The sequence below is a fragment of the Peromyscus eremicus genome, chromosome 16_21 (genome assembly GCF_949786415.1).
Source record: "Peromyscus eremicus chromosome 16_21, PerEre_H2_v1, whole genome shotgun sequence".
NCBI classification, from domain to species: Eukaryota; Metazoa; Chordata; class Mammalia; order Rodentia; family Cricetidae; genus Peromyscus; species Peromyscus eremicus.
Window position 1 is genome coordinate 42,643,395 of NC_081432.1, and position 25,760 is coordinate 42,669,154.

General features: G+C 43.3%; 1 protein-coding gene across 2 annotated transcripts in view; it reads left to right on the plus strand.

Moving 5' to 3' along the window:
• Positions 1-18,981: 18,981 nt before the first annotated feature.
• Positions 18,982-25,760, plus strand: part of Phf3 (PHD finger protein 3) — a 76,769-nt gene continuing 69,990 nt past the window's right edge. For both annotated transcript variants that reach the window (XM_059244175.1, XM_059244176.1), the window contains exon 1: positions 18,982-19,105. The gene's annotated coding sequence lies outside the window, so the exon portion shown is untranslated. The remainder of the gene's footprint in view (positions 19,106-25,760) is intronic.

The window sequence follows — 25,760 nt, forward strand, 5'->3', positions numbered from 1 at the left end:
AGTCCAATTGGTACGGCCTGTATGCCCATGGATGTGAGGCCATGCCCTGGAGTGTGGGCAACCTGCCATGGGCCCCACTACAGAACCTTTTAGTACTACTAATGGATTTTCTCTAACCATTGTGTGTGTGTGTGTGTGTGTGTGTGTGTGTGTGTGTGTGTGTTCAGATGTCTGTTGCATTTCCCATGGTTTATTTTGCACAGTTACTGGTAGAATATCTAACATAGTTTTACAGCTAGAACATTGTGTTGAACTCTTCAGAAAATATCATTTTATCCTTGTTGCAGGCTCTTTTCTATTTCTCAAATTGGCTTTACTTCCACTTATTTTTGTTTTGCTCATCTTGGTCTTTTCCGCTCAAATTGTTAATTTTCTTCAAAATCTTTGGTATATGTGTGCACCAATTTATACCTACAAAAATAAAAGATGGGTTATTCAGAGTAGGTGTCTGCACTCTTTGTTATTTTTTTCAAGTAGTCTTTCCCTACCCTGGAACCAGCAGTAGTGTGCATACAAATTAGTAAGGAGCATTGACTGGCTAACCTTCTGCAAGCTTTTCTGGCAAAGAGCAAGATGACAACTTGGAGAACCACAGAAACGTTTGCTCCTGGGTGTAACTGTTGCAGTAGAAACCTTAGCCCATTAGAAAGTCTTTAGAAATAGTTCTTCTATTTCTTTAGAAATAGCCTCCATTCTAAGAATGGAGATATTGCAAAGCTACTTTGTTTTTCTTCTTATTTCATATATGTAAGACTCATGACCTTGGGGCCCAGACCCTCACCACACCTATACTGGAGGAAGATTATATGGAGCAGAATGCCAGCCAGAAGCCAAGCTCCTCCTCCTTCTGCACCTCCTCCTAAGGCTCTCATCCTTCTCTCAGTCTCCCCCTTTCTTCCAGTTTGGTTTGTTACATACTTTTAAGAGCAAAGGCTAGATGATAAAACATTAAGGAATTACTAGACCACACTTATATGAAAAGGGCCTAGAGAATTGCTCTAATGTAAGTACTGCTTTTGGCTAATGACATGTTCCCATTGGTCAAGAATATTGCTGATTTTAATGTATTTATGAACTACAGAGGAGATACACCAGCTCATATCTTAAACAAGCGTTGTCAATACTTCCTGAAATAAACTAAAGATGACTTGGAAACGAAATGACCTAAGTAGAATTATAACCCTGCTGACTCTTGGACTATCTAGAAAAACCTAAAACTTGAACTTGGTTTTCTGTGGGCCAAGACTTTTAACAGCCTCAGATACCAATGTGGATCCTTTCTGGAGGAAAATACAGATGGTCTATGACTTACAATTTTTCAGTTTGATGAGGATGTTAATGTGACACATATTCAGAGGAAACATCACTTTGAATTCTTATCTTTTCCTGTGCTAATGATCCATACTATGATACTCTTTCAAGGTGCTGGGCAGTGTCACGAGCTGCAGCCAGCCATGAGCTCATGAGGGTAAACAACAGATGTTCCACAGTGCTCTGGGTAGCCAAATAATTTATGTGGTAGTCAGTATCACTTGCTGTGATAAATATGTGTGAGAGAGAAACTTAGAGCGATAAAAATGCTGGCCATGCTGATGGTGCATGATTCTAATCCTCTTACTGGGGAGGCTGAGCCAGGAGGATCACAAACTTAGGGCCAGCATTGGCTATATGGTAAAACTTTATCTCAAATAAATAAATAAATAAATAAATAAATAAATAAATAAATAAATAAATAAATGGAGGGAATGCTTATTAGGGTTTACCGCTTTAGGAGTTACAGGCCAGAGTTGGCTGGCTCCAGTGTTTCTGGACCTATTGTGAGGCAGAAGATCATGGAAGAAGGAACATATGTGGTGGAACATAGACACTAACCTTAGGGCAATAAGGAAATAGAGATAACCAAAGAGGGGCTCCAGACAGTATATATCTCCCACCGATACATTCCTAATGGTCTAGTTCTTTCAACTTCAGATGCATTCACCTAGTGATGATGTCTAAGTCCTCGTGATACAATCAACTCTTAATGGTTGAACCCACTAGCTAGAAACCAAACCTTCCTTCAATTCAAAAAAGAAGCCCTTGTGTTTGGAGGGTAACTTTATAGCCAAACCATTACCAGTATTTGATAAGTTACATACATTTTGACTTGTCATGCTTTCAATTATGGTAGATTTTTTTTGAGGGGGAGACATAATTCCATTATAAGTTGAGGAGCTGCTCTTTCTTCTTAGCCTTTCATTTTAAAACACAATGACTAGTAAACAGATAGTCAGTTACTCCCACAAATTAGCTTCCATGAGCAAAAAGCAGACTCTTGGAGACATTGGTGAATTACCAAACGCAGGTTTAAAAACACTGGACTGACCATTTAAAATTTAAAAAAACAAGACTGAGCATATCTTCAGGAAACAGAATATGAAAAGCAATGGCCGGTGTAGTGCTAGGTATAAGAATGTAGCAGCCTTTTAATCTGGAGAGTCTAACAGGAGAGGTAATAGTCCCTTGGGGCTTGGAATATGATAGCTAATAAAGACCTGGCAGGACTCTCAACTTTTACTGTATTCCAACTATATTATTCTTCTAGGACTTCCCTAACAAAAACATAATGTAAGAGATAGGAAAGAACACATTGTTTTTCTTATTCTCATGTACCTGACAGAACACAGAAAACTGTGACACAGGATTTTCTTCACATACTAACCAGCTCTCCGGTAGACACCAACTGCACGCCCTACAACTCAACTCTGACACTATCTACCCAGAAGAGTTGAATTCCCCAGATGAAAAGCTCAGTTCCATGGGACTACCCCACTCTAGGCCCCAATCACAAGGCCCAGGCTGTCACCTGTGCTTCTGGCCAATTGGCTATAAATTTAGTCCCCATGACTTTCCCCTCACGTTTGACAATTGTTTTATAACATTATCCCTAGGAAGATGCGGACAAATGACTTCTTACACCACATAGAGAACCTGGGGGACTGTGTTGCAGTTAATGGTTGCTGAATGCAATGGCCAGTGCTAGGTGTCTACTTGACATAATCTAGAACCGGCTGGGAGATGGGCCTTTGGACATGCCTGTGAGGGATTATCTTAAATTAATTGATGAGGGAAGACCCATCTCAGCTTCTGGTGGGACCATTTCCTGAGCAGGAATTCTAGACTACAGAAGTGGAGAAAGAGAGAGCACTGTGTATCTCCCACTCTCTGCTTTCCATTTGTGCAGCCATGTGATGCTCCAAGATGGCTGCTCCAACCCCCTGCTATCTTGACTTCCTTGCTGTAATGGACTGCACCCTGGAACTATGAGACAGAATAACCCCTTCCTCCTTGATCTGAGTTTATCAGAGTATTTTTATTACAGCAACAGGAAAAGTAACTGAAACACTGTGAGGGGGTAGGGTGGGGGTGGGGCTGCTGGTGGTGGCTGTGGTGACCTTCTTTGTTGTTCAAATCTTAGATGGTTTTTTAATAAAAAAAAAACACCCAGAGCCAGATATCAGGGTGAAAGCTGAAAGATCAGAGAAGCAGAGCAGCCAGCCACTAGTTCTGACCTCGGCGAAATCCTCAGCCTACAGAGAGTGAGCTCCTGTTTCATCGCGCCTTATATACCTTTCTCTGCCCTGCCATATTACTTCCTGAGATTAAAGGCATGTGTGCTTCCTTCCCAAGCAAAGGTATGAGATCTCAAGTGCTGCGATTAAAGGTATGTGCCACCACTGCCTGGCTCTGTTTCTCTCCTATACTGGATCAATCTCATGTAGCCCAGTGTGGCCTTGAACTCACAGAGATCCAGACAGATCTCTGCCTCCCAAGTGATAGGATTAAAGGTATGTGCCACCACTGCCTGATTTCTATACCTCTGATCCTCAGGTAAGTTTATTAAGGTACACAATATATCACCACACTTCTTCAGTCCTGTAGTCACTGAAAGGGTGCCTAAGCTCCAGGAAATAACCTCCCACCTATGCTCATACAAGCATCTCTCTCTCTCTCTCTCTCTCTCTCTCTCTCTCTCTCTCACACACACACACACACACACACACATACACACACACACACACACACACACACACACACACACACACACACAAAGAGGGATGAGAGTTTCCAGATCTCATATAGTTTAATTTCCAGATCTCATAGTTTAATCCATATGCATTTCTATATGTATGTCTAAATTAGATTGCAAAATGCTTTTAGATTTTTATTTCATGTGTATTACTGTTCTTCCTGTGTGGTGATTTAAATAAGAATGGCCCCATAGATTCATATTTGAATGCTTAGGGAGTGGCATTAGGAGGTGTGGTCTTATTAGAATGTATGTTGGAGGAAATGTGTCACTGAGGGTGGGCTTTGGAGTTCCAAATGTCCAAGCCAGGCATAGTGGTTTCCTCTCTTCCTGCTGCCTGTGGATCCAAATGCAGAATTCTCAGCTCCTTCTTCAGCACCATGTCTGCCTGCGTGTTGCTATTCTTCCTGCCTTGATGACAGTAGACTAAATCTCTGAAATAGTAAGTCAGCTGAAATGAAATGTTTTCCTTTATAAGAGTTGCTATGGTCATAGTGTCTCTTCACAGCAATAAAATCCTAAGACCCCATTCATGTATGTATGTGCAACATGTGCATGCCTGGTGTCTGTGGAGGTCAGAAGAGGGTCTGGTCTCAGATATCTTGAAATTGGAGTTATAGATGGTTTTGAGCCACTATGTGAGTGCTAGGAACAGAACCTGGGTCCTCTGCAAGAGCAGAAAGTGCTCTTAACTGCTAAGCCATTTCTCTAGCCCCTACATTAGATTAAAAAAAAAAGTTCAGTATCACACTAACAAAAACCATAAACTATCTTTCAGAGCTAGGTTCTGTTCTTGGAAGTGATTGTCTTAAAATATCTTTGTGTTTCAGTTATCAAGTTGGTCAGTTATTGGTTTTCTATCTTGTTTATTCAAATCAAAATCCAGTGAATATTGATACATATTTGTTTCATGTACTTATATTATTTTTTTTCTTGAGACATGGTCTTACTGTACAGCTAGGATGGCCTTGCATTTGTAGTAATCCCTCTGCTTCAGCCTCCCCTAGGCTGGAGTTACAGGTGTGAGTCACCATTACTGGTTTCATTCTAGCTTAAGTTTTAAAGTAAAATTTACTCTCCCTTCAACGGTAGTTTGTTCTTCTGTTTGTTTGTTTGTTTGTTTGTTTGTTTGTTTGATTGGTTTGAAACAGGGTCTCAAATAGCCCAGGCTAGTCTCCTGCCTCCACCTCCAAAGTACTGAGACTGTAGGTGTATGACAACATACCCAACATCATGAGTGTTTAAAGTCTCCTTTTATCAATAATATTTCTTTTCTTTTTAGTTTCTGGAGACAGGGTTTCTCTATGTAACTGCTGTGGCTGTCCTGGAACTTGCTCATGTACACCAGGCTGGCCTCAAACTCATGGAGATCCACCTGCCTCTGCCTCCCTAGAGCTGGGACTAAAGGCATGCACCACCACCACCACCACCACCACCACCACCACCACCACCACCTGGTAATATTTCTTTTTAAAAAAATTTATTGATTTGTTGAAAAAACTAGGCCATCTGAATTTTAGAAGTTTCCACATACTGAGCTTGCTTGTCTGTATATTTGTAGGAAAGAGTCCAACACCCTAGAGAGTATTGGAAATGTTTAACAATGCCTTCTTGAGCAGCTACACAAAACTTGGTACTACCATTGAACACCTTTTTTTGTGCATTTAACTGTTAAATTTGGACTCCTGATACTTTTACACTTGCTCTTAGCCCAAAACGATGGATTCCTGATAGTTTTAATGAATTCATAATAATAAATTTTGCTGGAAGTTTCAACTGAATTATTACGCCCTAGTGTCTTCTTAGTTAGAGTTTCCTATTGCTCTGAAGGGACACCATTATCACAGCAACTCTTATAAATGACAACATTTAATTGAGGTGGCTCGCTTACAGTTTCAGAGGTTCAGTCCATTATCATCATGGCAGGGAGCATGGCGGTGTGCAGGCAGATGTGGTGCTGGAGAAGTTGCTGAGAGCCCTACATCTTGCAGGCAACAGGAAGTCAATTGAGACACTGGGTGGTACATATCCTGAGCATAGGAAACCTCGCAGCCTGCCCCCATAGTGACACACTTCCTCCAACAAGGCCATCCCCACTCCAACAAAGCCACATCGCCTAATAGTGCCACTGTCTATGAGACGATGGGGCCAATTATATTCAAACAACCACACCTAGAAATTTATTCTATTATCAGTAACGTTTTGTTTGACTTTAGTTTTGCTGGATATTAACTTTACCATTAAGCAGCCTGTAATGTTGTCAAATCTGTTTATATGTATTTTGCTTGTTTCATTATAGTGTAAGGGTGCCTGCCTCTACCTACCCCAGCTGGAGATGGCATGCCCCAAATTGTCTTAACAATTTGAGCTCAGGTCAGTGCTACCATTTTAAAGCCCAACACCTTTCTGGTAAAAGGGGGGGTAACTGCAAAGATCACATGAGGAGTATCACTATTCAGGTTGTTGTTTCCATGTGTCCCTTAACTGGAAGATTACTCTTTCTCATGAACTCAAAGTCTGCTTGTGTTATTCTGCTCCAACTTTCCTTTAGTCATATGTTCAACAATTAGTAAATCTCTCTCTCTCTCTCTCTCTCTCTCTCTCTCTCTCTCTCTGTGTGTGTGTGTGTGTGTGTGTGTGTGTGTGTGTGTGTAGGTAGGTAGGTAGGTAGGAAGAGGACTGTGGTGATGGCCAGACTGAATTATCATGTCTCTCAGAGCTACCCAAACTGTCAACTCTTGAAGTTCCGGGCTTGTTTCATGTCAATGTGATACAAGCTAGAGCCATTTGGGAAGAAGGGCTCTCATTTGAGAAAATAGCCCCATAATATTGGCCTGTAGACAAGTGTGCAGTGCATTTTCTTAATTAGTGATTGATGTAGGAGGGTTCAGTCTATTGTGGTTGTTTACCTGGCAGTTGGTCCTGGTGGCTACAAGCAAGCAGACTGAGGAAGCCATGAGTGAGGAAGCCAATAAGTAGCACCCCTCTATGACCTCTACTTCAGTGTCTGACTTCAGGTTCCTGCTCCGAGTTCCTGCCCTGGCTTCCTTCAGCTGTGGATTGTGACCTGAGAGTTGTAAGCTGAATCAATCCTTTCCTCTCCAAGTTGCTTTTGGCTATGGTGTTCTATCAAAGCAACAGAAACCCTAAGACAGGTGCCAACAGAATACCACATTTCCTAAGATCTGGTAGCTGCTACCACTGTCTCTGTTCTACTGTAGAAACAGGAAAAGGCACCCTTCCTGTCTTAGTAAGGGTTTTTATTGCTGCGATGAAACACCATGACCAAAAAGCAAGTTGGGGAGGAAAGGGTTTATTTGGCTTACACTTAAGCATTGCTGTTTATCACTGAAGGAAGTCAGGATAGGAACTCAAACAGGGCAGGATCCCAGACACAGGGGCTGATGCAGAGGCCATGGAGGGGAGCTCCTTACTGGCTTGTTTCCTATGATTTGTTCAGACCACTGTCTTATAGAACCCAGGACTAACAGCCCAGGGATGATACCACCCACCATGGCTGGTCCCTCCCTCATAGATCACTAAATGAGAAAATGCCTTACAGCTGAATCTTATAGAGGCATTTCCTCTACTGAGGCTCCATCCTCGATGATGATTCTAGCTTGTGTCAAGTTCACACACAAAGCCAGCCAGTACACTTCCTTTTCTATACCATTCTCAGCCTTCTGGGTACAATAGAGCAAGTGAGTGTTTTGCATGCATGTTTAATGAACTCTTTCAGTGAACATAAATCTAGGCTTCTGCCTACCAAAATGTTAGGACAAAATTGCATTAAGCCAACATCTATGCTGTTTAGCTTCTATTCTTTGAAACATAGGGAAAAAAAATTCCTAGAGGCTAAAGTCTTCTTGCAAATCCATCGTTGGCAAATATAGGTCATCAAGATGAGAAATGTTTATTGAATTTCTGTAAATCCATGTGTCATAATGGGTTTATGGGATAAAAGCTTGAACAAAATCCATGGTCTGTGCTGTTTTAAAGCATATAAGCTTTACTGATTGATGAGTGAGTGTGTGTGTGTGTGTGTGTGTGTGTGTGTGTGATGGGTAGAGATATGCCATACCCTGTGTGTAGAGGTCAGAGGACAACTTTTGGGTGTCTATTCTTGTATCAGGGTTTTTTCTTTTGGGCCAACAATAACCAGCTCTCAAATTGTGACACAGACATTTATTAGTTTTGAATGCTGGGCCTAGCTTAGGCACATTTCTGGCTAGCTCTTTTAACTTAACCTGTTTCTCTTCATCTACTTTTCTTACTTCTGTATGTTTTACTTTCACTGCTTCTTTATGTCTGTCTGTCATCTGCCTGGCTTCTTGCCTCAGGTGTGTCTCTCATTCTTTCCGTCTTCTTCTCTAGTTCTTCCTTCATTCATCTTGAGCCTAGATTTCTCCTCCTATTTATTCTCTCTGCATGCCAGCCCTGCCTATCCCTCTCCTGCCTAGCTATTGGCCATTCAGCTTTTTATTAGACCAATCAGGTGCCTTAGGCAGGCAAAATGAAACAGATGTAACACAGCTTTACATAATTAAACACACATCCTCACATCATTAAACAAAAACAGCATAAACAAAAGTAACACACCTTTATAGAGCTGAAGTAATATTCTTCAGCCTAAACAAATGTAACACACCTTTGCCTAGTTAAAATAATATTCCACACATATATTCTCTCCTTCCACCATGTGAGTCCCAGGGATCAAACTCAGGTCATTAGGCTTGGCGAGAAATGCTTACCTGCTAAGTGGCTGGCCTTACAGTTTACAAGCTGTAAGAGAAAAAAAAAAAGATTAAATAATTAATTTGTACCTGATTAGTTAAGTAATTACAAGTAGACAGAGCTAGGAAAAAGCTGAAGGTTTCCAAGAAAATCCAACCTAGATATTAGTGATTTTTCTCAACACCATGACAAAAGACTTGACAGGGACAATTCGAGAGAGAAAGGTTTACCTTGGCTGAAGTTTGCAGGGGACTCTAGTCAGTCATAGGGGAGAAGGTGTAACAGTGAAATCAACTCAGGCTATGGTGGTGGCAGCATGATGCAGTTGGTTACAACCTGTGTTGTCTGACGGATGTTCTGGGGAGAAACAACAGGCCTTCTCACCCCAAAAGGGAGCCTAGGACAGACCAGAGTAGCAATTGCACCAGTGTCCAATTTAGTGAACTCACTTTTTGTTTGGTGTTTTTTTTTGTTTGTTTTGGTTTTCACTGATTGCCAGGTGGCAGAGGAAGGGGCATGGTCTTGCCTTTTGTTTGAGCTGGATTCTAATATTTTTGTTTGTTTGTTTTGGTTTATCGAGACAGGGTTTCTCTGTGTAGTTTTTGGTGCCTGTCCTGGACTCGCTCTGTAGACCAGGCTGGCCTCGAACTCAACAGAGCTCTGCCTGGCTCTGCCTCCCCAGTGCTGGGATTAAAGGAGTGTGCACCACCGCCCGGTCCCATGAATTTTTTATTGGTGATACTTGTTGTATTTTTTAAATGGCGGGAAGGAGTCACACGGCACAACAGGGCCCACGTGGAGGTTTATTGAGGGGAAAGGAGAAAAAGGGGCAGAGAAGGGGGCAGAGACCAGTCTCTGGGGATGAGAGTGAAGGAAGAGAAAGAGGAAAAGGTGGGAGGTGGGCAAGGCCTGCCTTTTATAAGGGTATGTAGCGAATTCGCACAGGAGGTGCCCTTAGTGGCCGCAGCTGGGGAGATATCCCGTAAGGACCCTAAGGGCAGGCCAGTACAGATGGCCAAATGCTAACAATACTAGCAGGAGTATGGGTGAGAGGTTATTTTCAAGGAGCAGGGAGATCTCAAAAGCTTGTATATCACCGAAAACTCACCCCAACACAGCTCTCTATCCACTGATTTATCCTTTATTTCTGCAGTTTGGCTGGTCAGAATCTCTACCCGCAGCAATATTTATGAAGGAACCCACACACAGAGGGGACTCCTTCCTGGACCCGGGATGAGGCACAAACTACACCTATTTTCACAGAGAGGCCCTTTATTAAGTGGGGAAGAAAAGTTAAAGTGTGCATATGGGTGCCCATAGAGACGAGAAGGAGAAGGAGAAGGAGAAGGAGAAGGAGAAGGAGAAGGAGAAGGAGAAGGAGAAGGAGAAGGAGAAGAAAGTTAAAGTGGTCGACTTCTGACCCAGGCAGAAAACAGCCCCTAATGACCTCGCAGGTGTAATTTTTAAGACGAGAAACGGGAGGTCAGTGTTGGAATGGACTTGAACCTTGGTAGTCAGCCTCAGGAGGAGGATTGGTCAAATAAGGAAATGGACTTCCGGGGGCTAGCTTCAGGAATGTAATCTAACTGGTTTGAGCAAGGCAGAGGGAATGGGAGAGAAAGGCAAGGCCTGCCAGAGCCATGCGCCGGCAGGCTAGAGTCCCTTCTGTTTACTCCTTTTTATACTCTAGGAAAGGGACCTCCAAGTTAGTGCTGGCCATGATGGCAAACACCTTTAATCCCAGCACTTGGGAGGCAGAGGCAGGCGGATCTCTGTGAGTTGGAGGGCCACCTGGTCTATAAAGTGAGTTCCAGGACAGCCAGGCTACATAGTGAGACCCTGCCTCAAAAAAAAAAAAAAAAAAAAAAAAGATTCTTCCAAGTTTTTGTTCTTCTCACATGTAACCATTTGTTCGCCTGCAGAGGCTCAGAAAGCCCCCTCTTTCCTTTGGGAGAAGATGTTTCAATTTGGAGAGCATGTTGCAAACAGGAGGAAAATGCCTTACAACAGTGTAGCAGACCAAAACTGTTCTGTTTAGCTTGGAAGCAAGGCTGGACTATTATCATTAAAACCTACCAACAGTGGCAAGTGTCTGCCAGCCAGGCCTTATACCAGACTCCACAGCCTCCCTACACAGCACCACCCACTGCATCTCCTGAGCTTGTGGGGGATATTTCAGATGCTAGCCATAACACGCAGCATGGTGATGCTTATAATCTTATTACTTGAGAACCAGAGGCAGGAGGATCACAAATTCAAGCCGGGGATACACAGTGGGAATCTGCCCGGGATGGGTGGGGGTGGGGGATGGGGGGGTACGAGGAGGGAGGGAACGGGGACGGATGGACACGAGACAGGACACATGGACACTGACAAAAAACAAAACAAAACCCCAACTCTACAAATTAGTTACTGTGTAAATAAAGGCAACTCATCTGTTGCTCTTTCTCTGAAACAGTATTCCAGGGACCAGTAAGTAGCCACTGGCCTTATTTTTCAAGCTCCCATTTTGTACCACATCACAGAAGTAGAATCCTTTTAGTCTCCCTTTCAAGATATAATCAGGAAGGGCTAGCTTGCCTGGCATCACATGCTTACTTATGTCTTGTACCCAACAGGGTAAGAAGCAAGCACTTGGGTCATCCTTTTTTTTTGTACTTGTACAGTTTGAATCTCAGATGCTCCGACCCCAAAGCTCAAGTGCTGGGATTTGGTTGCTGGCAGATGGGTTTTGGATAAATGACTAGATTCTCACATCTCTGACCTAAGAATATTGATTAATCCCTTGACAGATTTATAATATGACATTACTAGGAGATGGCCTAGCTATTAGCTTCAGAGATAGCATTTGAACGAACTATGCATGGGCAACCTAGGTCATGTTTATCCCCCTGAGAAGTTAATTCTCTAACCCTCGTTTTTGTTTTTGTTTTTGTTTTTTTTTTGGTTTTTCGAGACAGGGTTTCTCTGTGTAGCTTTGTGCCTTTCCTGGAACTCACTTGGTAGCCCAGGCTGGCCTCGAACTCACAGAGATCCGCCTGGCTCTGCCTCCCGAGTGCTGGGATTAAAGGCGTGCGCCACCACCGCCCGGCCTCTAACCCTCGTTTTGAAGCTGTCTTGCTTAGAAGGTATATGTTCTCCTGCTGTACATTGACAAACTTCCTGTTAAATTACCTTTTTATGTCTGCAGTATCTTGGGACATGGAAAGCTGAAGAGATTGGCAAGACCTACTCTAAAGGCTTTGGCTACTACATTAAGTTTGGAGTCTGCTGTGATGGTGAATGCTTAGCTGCAACACCTGTGCTCTGGAGGCTAAGACAGTAGGACCTGGAGCTCTAGGCTCACAGTAGGATTCTGCCTCAAAAGCAAAACCAAGAGAAACAATACAAAGAAATTTACTGGACTTTGTTTTGGAAAACGATGGAGAGTTTTAGTAGGAGGAAATAGTATCATTGAGCTTGTCATGGAGGGACATTATAAAAACACTTTGTTTTAAAATGTAGTTATATTTATGGTGGCTGTGATAGCTGTTCAGTTGGAAGCTCCCCCTCAGTCTGATTCCTCCCTCTCCAAACCTTGCCCCCCTCAGAAAGACCACCAAAAGTCCAGGCCCCTCCCTGAAGCTCAAGACTGTGCCTACAGTGTATTTAAGCTCTAGTCCCTAGACCTGTCATGTGATTTCTCTTCCTCCTTCCCCCACCTCATTTCTGGGGGGCTTGAGAGTCACCCGAGATTGCTTGGCTCATTAAATCTGGACTTTTAATTTGGCTTGATCTGGCTTATTTCATTGGCGGAGAAACCCACTACCAGGGATCCAAAAATACCTGTTGGGTCCTGGGGACGTGCAAATAATGGGGAACAGACCACCGACGTCTATGAACCAGAGGCAAACCAGAAGACACCGCTCGGCAAAAAGAAGCTGGGGCCGCAGTCGGAGTTTGGCTTCTGGTAATGTGACAATGGGGACAGGTTTCGAGCCTCTTTTTAGAGTGAAAACTAAGTATCAGGTTTGGGTCAGAGAGCTTTCTTACAATCTTGAGGTTAGGCTTAGAGTCACGTTACACTTTAAGATTTACAATTTTTGCTTACAGGGTGGCAGTTTAAGAAATTTGCAAAAAGCCTTGAGCTATCTTGACACAGCTGTTCTCCCCCATAGCTGGGAAGAACACAAGACAATGCAAGGCGGAAGGTCATGTAGAGGCAGCAGTTAAAGGTTAAAGAAATATTGAGACAGGGAGTCATGGAGAAGCCAGCAACTGTTAAAGGTTAACCTTAGTCCATGGTAGTGACTGCTGGCTGTAAGCACCCATCTCCCTAGAATGCGCAGGCTTACCGATTTTATATTCCTGGGCTCTTCGTACCTATATCAATAACTATTCTTGGTTGTCAACTTGACTACATCTGGAATTGACTAAAACCCAAGAGTTGCTGTTTTCACCTGTGAGGAGTTTTTGATTGAATTATCTGAAGTGAGGAGATCCACCCTAAATCTGGCTCTTTTGAGGTGGGACCATCCACCTAACATCTGGCCAAACCTTCCAGTGGAAGCCTGTGTAAAGCATGAGGAAGAAGGAAGCGCTTGTTCTTTGCCTGCTTGCCCTCACTCTTTCTGGCCAGTCCATTCCTTCAGTGGAATTGGAGCTTACTTCTTCAGGCTTCCAGCAGATACTGAAGAGCAGCTGAGACGTGCAGCCTGGTGGACTGAACAGCTATAGGATTCTAGAACTTTTATTTGGTTACAGCTATTGTTGGATGAGCTGGACCACAGCCTGTAAGCCATTTTAATAAATCCCCTAAACATTTTTTTTTCTCCAATTTTCATTCTATTAGTTCTGTTCCTCTGGAGAACCCTGCTAACGCAGTGGCAATATGTACAATTTAGATAGCAAATCGTTCACAATTACTGAAATACACCAACTTTTCTGCTCCTTTTTCGTTGTTGAGGGCAGCCTCGCCATCAGACCCCGGGAATGTCCCAGAAAACAGGAGCATTTGTCTTCTGTGCCTGCTGATGTTGCACCATGCTGCACGTAATTGCTGACTGCTCATCTTTCCCACTCTTCTGGGTTCCTCCAGGGCAGGAGTAGTGCTCATTCCTGGTGTATGTAATGGATAAACAAACGAGCAAATGAAAAAAGCTGTGGGGTAGGTAAGGGAACTAATGCAGAGGAGATGGCCTTATGATTGTAGTTTTTAAAAAGTTCCTATGGCCTACAAAGGCCTCGGGTAAATGGAAGCTTATTTTATTATTTGACCCAGCCTTCCTAGCTACCCTCTCCTGACCCCTAGTATGTGATTATAGCAGGAATCTTAGAGAGTCTTATTAATAAAATCAAACCTGAGGCCAGTTATTGGGGTGAATGCTGGAAGATCAGAGAAGCAGAACAAGCCACAGCTACCTCGCCTTGCCAGTTCCTCAGCTGGTCCTGTTTCCTCAGACTGGATGCCTCTGAGTCCTCATCCAGAATGAATCTCAGCTGAACTGCTGCTCGAAAGCCTGAAAGCTTAACCAGCCAAATGCTTCTAGTTCCTGGTCTAGTTTACGCCTTACATACCTTTCTGCTTTCTGCCATCACTCTCTGGGATTAAAGGCTCACTTCTTGGGATTAAAGGCGTGTGTCACCATGCCTGGCTGTTTCCATCATGGCCTTGAACTCACAGAGATTCAGAGGGATTTCTACCTCTGGAATGCTAGGATTAAAGGCGTGTGCTGCCACTGCCTAACCTCTATGTTTAATATTGTGGCTGTTCTGTTCTCTGACCCCAGAAAAGTTTATTAGGGTGCACAATATTTTGGGGAACACAATACCACTACATGTGATAGCAATTATTCATTCTTAATAGGGAGGGCACTTTGCCCATTAATTATGCTGAAGGCTCACACGGCCTGCTGTGTTCAGGAGAAAAGTGAATGTATGGATGGCAGAAAGCCCGTCAGTATAAGGGATACAGTGTTCTGGGCTAGGCTTAGACGTTCAATGGCAATCACACTGAAAAAGAGTTCTGGATATTTTGACTCTGTTTTCAGCCTATGGTGAAACATAAAAATACTTCAACCTTTTCTAAACCAACAGGACACTGTATCTCTAAAACACAGTTTCTAGGAAAAATTCTACTACATAAATGTCATTTTTTTAAAAAAAATACTTTATTACATTTATTTGTTTTGCAGGAAGAGGGAGGCTTGTATGCCATGGCATATGTGTGGAGGTCAGGGGTCAACCTGCAGGAGCTGGTTCTCTCTTACTACAGTGGTTTTCAACCTTCCTAATGCTGCAGCCCTTTAATACAGTTCCTCATGTTGTGGTGACCCTCAACCATTAAATAATTTTTGTTCTTATTTCTTAACTGTAATTTTGCTAGTGTTATAAATCATAATGAAGTATTTTCAGAGATAGAAGTTTGCCAAAGGGGTTGTGACACACAGGTTGAAAACCACTGTTCTACTATGTGGACCTCAGGGTGTGGTGACATATAGCATACCCCAATAAAGCTTACCTGGGGATCAGAGGACAGAGCCAACCACTAAATTAGACATAGAGGTCAGGCAGGGGTGACACACACCTTTAATCCTATCACTTGGGAGGCAGAGATCTGTATGGATCTCTGTGAGTTCAAGGCCACACTGGGCTACATGAAAGAAACGGACCCAGGCAGTGGTAACATATGCCTTTAATCCCAGGAAGTAATATAACAGGACACAGAAAGGTACATAAGGCGTGAAAAAACAGGAATTTGCTCTCTTGAGGCTGAGGATTTCATAGAGGTAAGCTAATGGCTGGCTGTTCTGCTTCTCTGATCTTCAGCTTTCACCCCAAACATCTGGCTCTGAGTTTTTTGTTTTTTTTTTTAAACTATTAGACCTTTTAAGATTTGTGTTACGCCAGAGATTGAACTCTGGTGGTCAGGCTTGGTGACAAGTGCCTTTCATGCTGAGCCATCTGTTGCCAGCCCCAAATGCCAAATTATCTGCTCATAATGGGCAACTCAAAATTTTCCCATTTTTCCCATTTGACTGATCTGATACTATAGTGACCAGTGTTTCAGTGAAGATTCTTTTTATATCAAACTTAATTGTTTTAAAATTTTTATTTTTATTTATATGTGTGTGTGTCTGTGTGTAGGTGTGTGTACATGAGTACAGGTACCCACAAAACCAGAAGAGGGTATTGGACACCTGGAGCTGGAATTATGAGTAGTTGTGGCTACCTGCTGTGGATAGTGCTAGGAACTGAACTCCAGTCTTCCTCTGGAAGAGCAGCAGTTTTACCCACTGATACATCTTTCCAGCTCACAATGAAATTCTTAGAAAAGCTGAGTCCTAATATTGGAGAAACATGTGAGGGAATGAAACCTGAACCTTCTCCAATCTGACTTTTCGAATAATCCTGAATGATGGATACCCCTGGGTGCAGGTAGACCTTGGAAAGTGCCAGCTGCTGACCTAGAGAGAGTGTCCAAGTGGCAAGATGCCAACAGAGACAACCGGGTCTGGCACTTGGGACCTTCCGTGTTACGGCACCAAGATACTGGAAAGTTGACACCAGTGTCTTCCGTCCCCAGCTTTACCTGGCCTCCCTCGTGCACCATGAGCTCTCTGTCTTAAGTGTGCCTTAGATGGAGGTCAGCAATAGGAGGAAGCCAAGAGCAGAGCTCACCCTAGAATGAGAGTCTCAGTTGCAGGAGGAGCAGCAAGGGTCACATCTACCACTGTGATGCAAGACTCTGGCCCCCAGAGGCCTCAGATAGTTCCAGGATTCAGGACAGGATACCAAACAGGACAGCCAACAGGGACTTGCAGGAGCTTGTTCTATCTATGGCAACAATGGTGTTTCAGACAAACATAACCTTCATTTGCCTAAGGCTGGGCAAGCCCAGTCCCCTGCCTGCAGCTTAGCTGTTCAAAAGGTAGTAGATGAGCCCCAGAAGGCTCCTCAGTTTGGCAATCAAAACCGATCTTGATATTTGCATTTAATACTGTCCCCCATGGCTTTATTTTAGGTGGACTTTGGTTTTCCTGAGTCCACATTTTTGCAAGATCCAAACTGCATCATTCCCCCCCCCCCATAATTTCAGTCAAATATAAATACACACTATTAGTTTTTTGTTGCTCTTCTACTAAATTCAATTTCCCCAAGTTAATTTGGACTTTTAATGCTACCAGTATTATCTGATTTTTTCCCACAAGTGTTTAAACATTTTACTTAAAAATGACCCGTGGGCAGTTATAACCATTCCCAGGGCTCTTTTTTTTTTTTTTTTTTTTTTTTCTTGTAACCTGTGTCTTGGGTAAAAGACAAATACTCTTGTTTACCTTTAGAAGCAACAAGAAAAGCCCAGGAGTGGACAAATATGGATTTGGATGCTTGATTGAAATAACAGGCTCAAAGTACCATGCTTGATGGCAAGGTTGCTGACTCTTCTTGGATCAGAAATCTTTGTTGCGACAGTGCTATGACTCATATTTTTATCTTCATTTTGTGTTTTGTCCTAAATTTACTAAGATTTGAAAAGATAAGTTTTCCTCAACTCTTAATATTCTCCTTCCCCCTATTTTACACTGAGGTTAAGAAGAGTTAGGATAGTACTTAGTTTTTGCAATTCCTTCCCAAACAACTCAAGTGAAAATTTCCTTCCTTCCTTCCTTCCTTCCTTCCTTCCTTTTCTTTTTTTTGAATGTGAAACAAAGACTTGAGAGATTGATGCATTACAGCAGAGGGGTGGCATCCTAGAACTCCACTCTGGACAACCCCAGCCTCCTTTGCAGAAGTGTTTGTTTTTAGCGGTGAAGTTACCAGAAGACAGAGAAAGTAAAGAGCAGGTCACCACATGCCTGTGGCTTGTTCTACCTCCGGCTGACCTTACTATGTGAAGTGTGCTTGGTGTGAGGTTTAACTTAACAAAGGCTTTAAAAGGAAGCGTGCAGACCTTATGGTAAGGTGCTCGGCAGGTCCGGCCAACACTGTAATTGTCTCTGCAGACTGAAAACACAATCGCGGTTAAGGGGCTCATTTTTGGTTACAGTGACTGACAGGCAACAGTTAGACCATAGCACTTAACTAAAGGCTGGGATGGGTTACAAAGTGTTGTGGAGTCTCAGTGTTTGCTCTTAGGACTTCTACAAGCTATTAAAAATTGAGGGAACTCCAGGGGTCTTACTTTATAGTTGTATCTATCGATACTCTGGAAAGGAGACGTAAGAAAAAAAAATAAAAAATAACCGCAAGTTCCATTGCATGTCACAAATGTTATGATAGATTCTGCAGTAAAATAATGAAGACTGAAAAATTTTAAGTGTATTTATTAGTTCTTTGTTAAGGTGACAAGAAACTTAGACACATGCTATTGTCAGAGGAATGAGGTCTCTCTGAAAGGTAGCAATGGAGTGTGGCGTCCAAGGGCTGCGGATCATATTTTGAAAACTGCTTACCAAGATTTTTTTTTTTTTTTTTTGGTATCCAGGAATGTTTCTTTTTCAGAGACAGGATGTCTCACTGGCGGGCCTGGAACTCGCTCTAGGAGACCACGCTGGCCTAGGACTCATGAAAACGCGACTGCCCCGGCCTCCAGCACCACGCCTAGCTCCCAGGACTGTTTCTTGAATGGGGCAATTCGAGTTCTGAGATGGTCCTGGCTCCTCTGGCCCCGCAGTGTTGGGGAGGGCAGCACCATTCGGTACAGTCAGGCCTCATGGTTCCGTTTTCAAGTCACACCCAGGAGGTAAGCAAGCAGTAGGCGGGGAAAGGGGTCAAGCTTTGCATTTACTGTCTGGCTTCCTGCTTATCCTGGTAGGCAACCGGCGTTCGCTCCCACCATCACCGCCGCCGCCGCCGCCGCCGCCGCCGCAGAGGCCTGCCAGGTCGAGCCTTCCCGGCGGCTGCGCGCAGGCCGCAGCGCGCAGGCGCGGCGCACGCAGCCCCGGCCCCCGGAACGGTAAACAGTAGCGTCACGTGACGCGGCCCCGCTCCTGGCTCCCGCGCCGCTGCCGCTGCCGCTGCCGCCGCCGCCGCCGCCGCCGTCGCACGCCGATGGCTGCGGGCTCTCGCGGCGCCGCACAGGCTCCACGAGGCGAGCGACCCCAGGGCTCAGGGAGGCAGCGACGGCAGCTCGGACCGGGAGGGCGGCGCGCCGGCCAGCCGTAGTGTCGTCACCGCGGCGGCGCGGGCTCCGGAGCCCCCCGAGCCCAGGCAGCAACGCCGACGCCCTGCGCGCACCCCCCCCCTCCGCGGCCCCCCTCCTCCGCGGCCCCGCGGCCTCCATCTTCCTCTGGCTGCCGGTGGCAGCGCTCGTCTGCGGAGCGGGTGAGTGGCGGCGCCGGCCGCGACGGGCACTCGGTGGCCTCCTTCTCCTCTGCCCCCCCCCCACCCCCGCTCGTCCCCACGCGGGCGGCCCGCGTCCTCTCTCCCTCGCGCGGCGGCCGCCCGCCCGCTCGCCCCTCCCGGGCCGTTCGGCCTCCGGGGCCTCCCCGGCTGGCCCCGCCCCGCCCCGGCCTGCCCCACCGTTTGGCCCGCGGGGGGCCCCGGAGCAGCGGTGGCGGTGCGGCCTCGGCGCGACCGCCGAGCCTCGGCTCTCGCCGGCGAGCGTGCCCGGTCTCGGCCGCCGCCGCGCGGGCAGGCGTCGCGGGGCCAGGCCGGGTTCGAAAGGCCCCTGGGCCTGGCGCTGCGGACGGCGCCGGCTCGCGGAGCCCGGCGGCAGGCCGGACCGCACCGAGGCCGACCCTGCGCCCGAGGCCGGTCCCTGCCCCCGCCCCGGGGGGGAGAGTCCGGCGCTGCAGACCTTGGGCGGGGGGGGGGGGGGGGGGGGACGGACGCGCGCTTTTGTGCTGGGGACCCAGGCAGTGGACTCCTATTGCCTACTTTGAAGTGGGAAGCCTAGATAGAGTCCTGCCTGCCGACAGGACTTGTAATTTAATGAACCACTAGTCGATAAGTACGTGTTAATGGTGCTAAAGAACCGATCATCTGACACGGGGCGGCGGGAGGGGACCCAGGGAGAGGAGAAAGTGTTGTGGCGCCCTCCAGCCCGAGGCTCTTTTCCCTAGATGGCCCATATTTCCCTGGGATGCACCCTCTCCTTGTCTTTGGGCAGCTAAATGCCATTTCCTAGTCGTTACAATTCGAATGTGTGTTTGTTATTGCTAGTCAGTAGTCATTAGTAGAGCGTGATTGTGGTTCCAGGGAAGTGCAACAATGTTTTAATGTCTACCTGATGTTATCTTCACTCTTCGTACAGATCTTTTAAAAAAGGATGGAACAATTAAGACTTTCCCCACATTATGAATTTTGCCACCTTATTTTACTCTAAAATTTTAAAATGATCACAGCAAATTATTGCACTACTTAGTATTTGGGTTCAAACTTGGTCTTGTGTTTTCAGTGTGCAGACCTACATCTCAGTTCCTACCTTTTTAAAAATTTTTGAATGAAGTGTTTGGTATTTTGAAAATGTGGATGATGTGTGTTTATAGAAAAGGACAGATGAAAGAAAAGTGTTCCGGTGTAGCATCTTTATGTTTTTCGTTTATAGCGCTATTCCAGAGCACAAAAGATGTTGAGGGAAAAATCAGTACTCCTTAGCATTTGCTATACTTAGATCCTTTTTTTTCCCCCACTGTTCTCTTTGCCGGTCATTTATATTTACAATGATTCTTCCCTTCATCATCATTACCATTATCACTTATTTTAAAATGAATACTCTATTTTCCAATGATAGGAGTAATGTAAACAGGATATCAAGAAAGTCGTCATAGCTCTGATGAAGTCACACATTCAGATAATTTTTTAGCAGCAGAAAGACTTGTTGCATAGATGAAACGGACTATTTGAAAAGAGTTAAGACCGGAAATGTTAAGCTTTAATTTATAGTTGTACTAGTGATGTGTCAAGATGATAAAGGACTCAGTGGTGGGACTGGAGTTTTCTCCGGTCGCTTTTACATGCTGTGGGTGTTTCTTGAGGAGCATGAGTGGTGTAATTTGTTACAATGCTCTTGCATCCTAGTGGAAGAACAGTGAGTTTATCCGTTGCACCGAATTTATATATGTATAAGCTTCTTGTACACAATGCTGGATATTCTCATGCATTCTAAGAGAAAAATGGTCTATAAGCATAATTGGGAACTAGATTTGACCTAGTTAGTAATTTTAGGATAGAGAAATTGCAACTTAATCATTTAAAGCCTCATTATTAAAATTTAACATAGTCTGTTTTGGAATTATCTAAGAAAAGTTTGATAGTCTTTGATCTATATATTATTGATAAAAGTTGGAAGGCAGCAAGTAATGGTTTGCTATAAAATTATCATAAGAATTTGAGATTTTGGAGAGCTACACACACACATAAGCATATACACAGACACTCAGCACTCAGACATGCACATTGGATGTTGTGCCAAAAAGTTGGAAAGCACTACTTTGGAGAGCTCTGCTGTGATTGTTTATGGTCCCCAAGGAAGCAGCTCCCTCAGTCCCTGGGTGAAAGTGAACTTGCAAATAAATGTGAAAGGAATGTAGAAGCCCAAGGCCATGTTTTCAGGCAGGAAAGTAACAACTCACACTCTGGCAGATGTGACCACATAGGCTGCATATGGCTAAGGAAAGCAGCAAATGTGGTCCAAGACAGAAACTAAAAAAAGAGTAGAGGCATTTATTTAGTGTGGGGCATACTTGGAAAAACTGCTGTATGAAAATTAGGCTTACAGTTTTTATGTCAAGGTAATATTTATTCAGTAATAATGTATTCAGTGTTTATTTTTGTGATGCCTTTTTTTTTTTTTTCCCTTTTGGTTTTTCTGAGACAGGGTTTCACCCATAGCCCTGGCTGTCCTGGAACTCACTATATAGGTTAGGCTGGCCTTGAATGCACAGAGATTCGCCTGCCTCTGGGATTAAAGGTGTGCACCACCACCACTGGGCACATTTTGCTTTCTTAAAAGTACACTTTTGAAGAAAATCCAGATTAAATTCTATTATTTCCCTTAAAGTACTTTTTGTATTTCAGTTTTTTCTAGGCTGTCCTTTTTCTCTTCTAATGTACATAATTACTTTAGTTTCAAGAGGTTGAAATTTTGTAGAGTGCTAAATATGTTTATTCACCTGCGTTTCAGGAATTTTTTGTTGACAAACGGCTGCTAGCTTTTTTTAAAAAATTGGAACAAAATATCTTGGGCTTAATACTCTGTCCTGTGCATGGGCCTGAGCATATCCTCTGAGAAATCAGAGATACCTTTATAGAAATGTAAGAGATCTTATTTTTTAAAACTACAAAAATGACTTTTAAACTATTAAAAATTTACAGTTTTGAGAGCAGGAAAGAAAAATACTGTTTAATTGTTGCTGTTTGATTACATAGGAGATACCAGGACATTGATTTGATTAAAAGTATCTGAAACCAAAGTGCTCTGAGGGAATGGAGCTTTGACTGAAAAACAGAATTTAGAGACATTAGATAGGAAATCATTGTATTAAAGTTTAGAAGGGAATTCAAGTGTTAGGAAAGCATTGTATGAGTTGATAAGTGTCATTCTTTATGTGTTTAATGTCAGGTAGTTCTTTGTCAGAGATAATTATTATTTGAAGCAGGGTCTCACTATTTAGTGAGGGCTGGCCTGAAGAGTGAGTGGCCCTGAACTCACAGAGAGCTTTTCCTGTATTGGGATTAAAGATGGGTACCTCCACACCTGGCTCAGGAATTAAATTTTTTTTGACCTTTTACACAGTGAAGGAAGGGCTCTAAGAAAGTAGTAGAGACTTGAATATTACCCAGAAGTTTTAATGTGTTGGTATAATCTTAAGTTCATCAGACATTTTGAACGGCATGGTAGATGATACAGAAAGGCTAAGCATAATACTGTAATTCACAGTTTGTATGAGGTGAACCCGTGAAACAAAACAGTAGGTTGTGAGAACTACACTGCAAAGTTTTTAGCTGGTAAGTTTACTTTTCCTCCAGATAACATGTTCATATACATTGAGGATAGCTATTTTATTTTTATCTGTATAATGTAGCCACATTATACAGATACAGATACATTATACAAAGTATATATTCTCTGCTTAATTTGAAAGAAAAATGAGATACTTCAGCATTTTTACAGATTTTATTATTCTGAATTAAATTTATAAGAATAATGTGTTTGTAAATAGAGTGCATAAAATAAAATTTAGAAGTGCTGGCTCAGAAATCATACTGCCTGATTGTGATTTGAGGATATTGGGTATGTGACCTTTGGACAACTAAATAACTATTGAGTTTTAATTTGCTCTTTTGTAGAAGAGATAATAATTGCACCTACTTTACAATGCCTGATATTCAGTAAGTGCTAAGAGTTGTTGTTTGACTGTTAGTGCCTATGCTATGGCGACACTTCAGTGGTTAATTCAAAATTCCACTGCTGTTTAATGCTCTTAGAATATGAAATGACTAGATTTTGAGATGAATTTTTTCCTTTTACTACCTTTGACTAGTCCAATTCTGCATTTGCAGGTTCAGCTTCTACCTGTTAGTTCTTTTTCTAAGTTCAAAAATCTGCTTGAGTCTTTGGTGTCATTGTAGGCAGGGTGCCTTTTACTGGATAAGTTCACAAACACTTTAGGATCCTTGTTTTCCTTTATGAGGTTTTGCTAGTAGATTCTAACTCATGGAACTAGAACAGAATGTGTGTGGACAGTTACTTGTGGGACTATATTTAAGCATTCCATCATTTTCCTTGACTGTCCTAGAAAGATAACCTAGGGTTCATCTATAGTTTTTTAAATTTTTAAAATAATTTAAACTTGTATGGGTGTTTTGTCTGTATGTATGTCTGTGCACATGTGTGCCTGGTTTGCACAGAGGCCAGAAAAAGGCCTCAGATGACCCTGGGACTTGAGTTATAGTTTTAAGCAAGAATGTGGGTGCTGGGAATCGAACATGGGTCCTCTGGAAAAGCAGCCATGCTCTTAACTGCTGAACTTTTTCTCTAGTCCTTATCTATCATGTTTTTATACCAGTCTTTAAGAAAAGACCTTGAAGCCATATAAGTGAGTTTAAGTATTGTTCTTGATTTGCTGAACCAGAGTTGTAACTTGTAAGCTGTAGCACCTTTCTTATAGATTGTTGATAACAGTTGTACCTGCCTGAAAGTATAATTGTGATAATTAAATGAAATAATATCAAGGAGCTACTTACTACAGCGTCCGGACTAGTAAATATTCAGTGAATTTAATTTTATAAAAACAGTGTAGTGTAGTGGTAAGTGTATTGAATCTTGAGTGAGCTATTTCTCTGGGTTCAGCTTTTTGCTCCACTGCTTACTCTAGCAAGCAGTTTGGTTTTTGCTAATCAGTTTTTAAAATTTGGCACTATAATATAGAGTTGTTTTGTTAAATGAATATCTATAGAGGAGCATTTCTTGGCCCATACCATTGCCTCCCTCTCCCTGTGCAATGTGGACTTGTTTTAAATGCATTATAATGTATTTACTAGATACTTGTGGTACCCTTTCCAACTGTCATGACAGTGAAGGCATCTAACTAAGCATAGCCAAGTGTTCGTTGGATGGGTATAACTGCCTCCAATTAAGAATAATTTGGTCCTGATGATCCACACCTGGAACCCCCAGTATTGGGAGGCAAAAGCAGGATGATTAAGTGAGGTCAGGGTGGACTACAGGAGACCTTATCTGATCATCAAGGGGTGGGGAAATGGTGTGATTTCTGTGCAGCTAGACATTAAGTTTTTTGTTTTACTGCTAATAGCAGTAGTACTTTTTTTCTACTACAGCTGCCTGTTAGAAATTTGTTTTTGCTAAATATGCCTGATCAAATTGCTTGATTTAAAGTTTAAATCAAGTTTAGATAGTTTAAAATTTAAACTGTTATGTCAGGGCTGGAAGACAAAGTACAGTCCCTTTCTAGGGCTTTGCCTGGATTTCTCTTACACATAGTTGATCACTACTTCTCTTTAGGTTTTCACTAACACGTTATCCTAGTAGTAAGACCTTCACTAGCATACATAAAATGCTCCCACCCAGTTACTATTACCTTGTTTAAAATTTCATAGGTTTTATGATTACTTGTGTTTTAGTTACTTTTCTCTTGCTGTGACAAAACACCTTGACCAAGGCAACTTCTAAAAGAAAGCATTTGATTGGCCTTGCGAGTCCACGATGGAAGAAAAAAGGCATGGTGCAGGAACAGCTGACATCTTGATACAAAAGCAGGAGGCAGGAAGGAGGGGGCGGAGAGGGAGAGGGGTAGGTAACTGGGAATGGTATGAGCTTTTGAAACCTGAAGCGCACCTCATTCAACACTGCCACACCCGGTCGGTCGTTCCCTGACAGTCCACTGAGGACCACGTATTCAAGTATATGAGCCAGTGGGGGCCATTCTCATTTAGACATCTTGGATATTTTTCGTTTCTTCTTGTTACCCATTATATGTGTGCATGCACATGTGTACACTATATGAGACAGTTAAAGCTCGTTATATAGTCTCTCAGTCTTTTCAGCCCCCCCTTAATTACTGGGGGTCCCAAGCTGTCTTGAAGCTTGATATTTAGCCAAAACTAGCCTTGTGTTCTGTATTCGCCCTTTTCTCCCTAGTGCTCAAATTATAAGCCAGTACCCACACCCAGCTCTTGGTCTCTTTTTGTTTTTGGGGTTTTTTTTGTTTTTTTGTTTGTTTTTTGTTTTGTGAGACAGGGTTTCTCCATGTAGTTTTGGTGCCTGTCCTGGATCTCGCTCTGTAGACTTAACTTTGATACTGGTAGCAATGTATTTATTTAGATTTTTAAAAAAGTAATATTTGATAAAATATATTTTGTTTTTTTGTTTTTTTTGTTTTTTTGGTTTTTCGAGACAGGGTTTCTCTGTGTAGCTTTGCGCCTTTCCTGGAACTCACTTGGTAGTCCAGGCTGGCCTCGAACTCACAGAGATCCGCCTGGCTCTGCCTCCCGAGTGCTCGGATTAAAGGCGTTC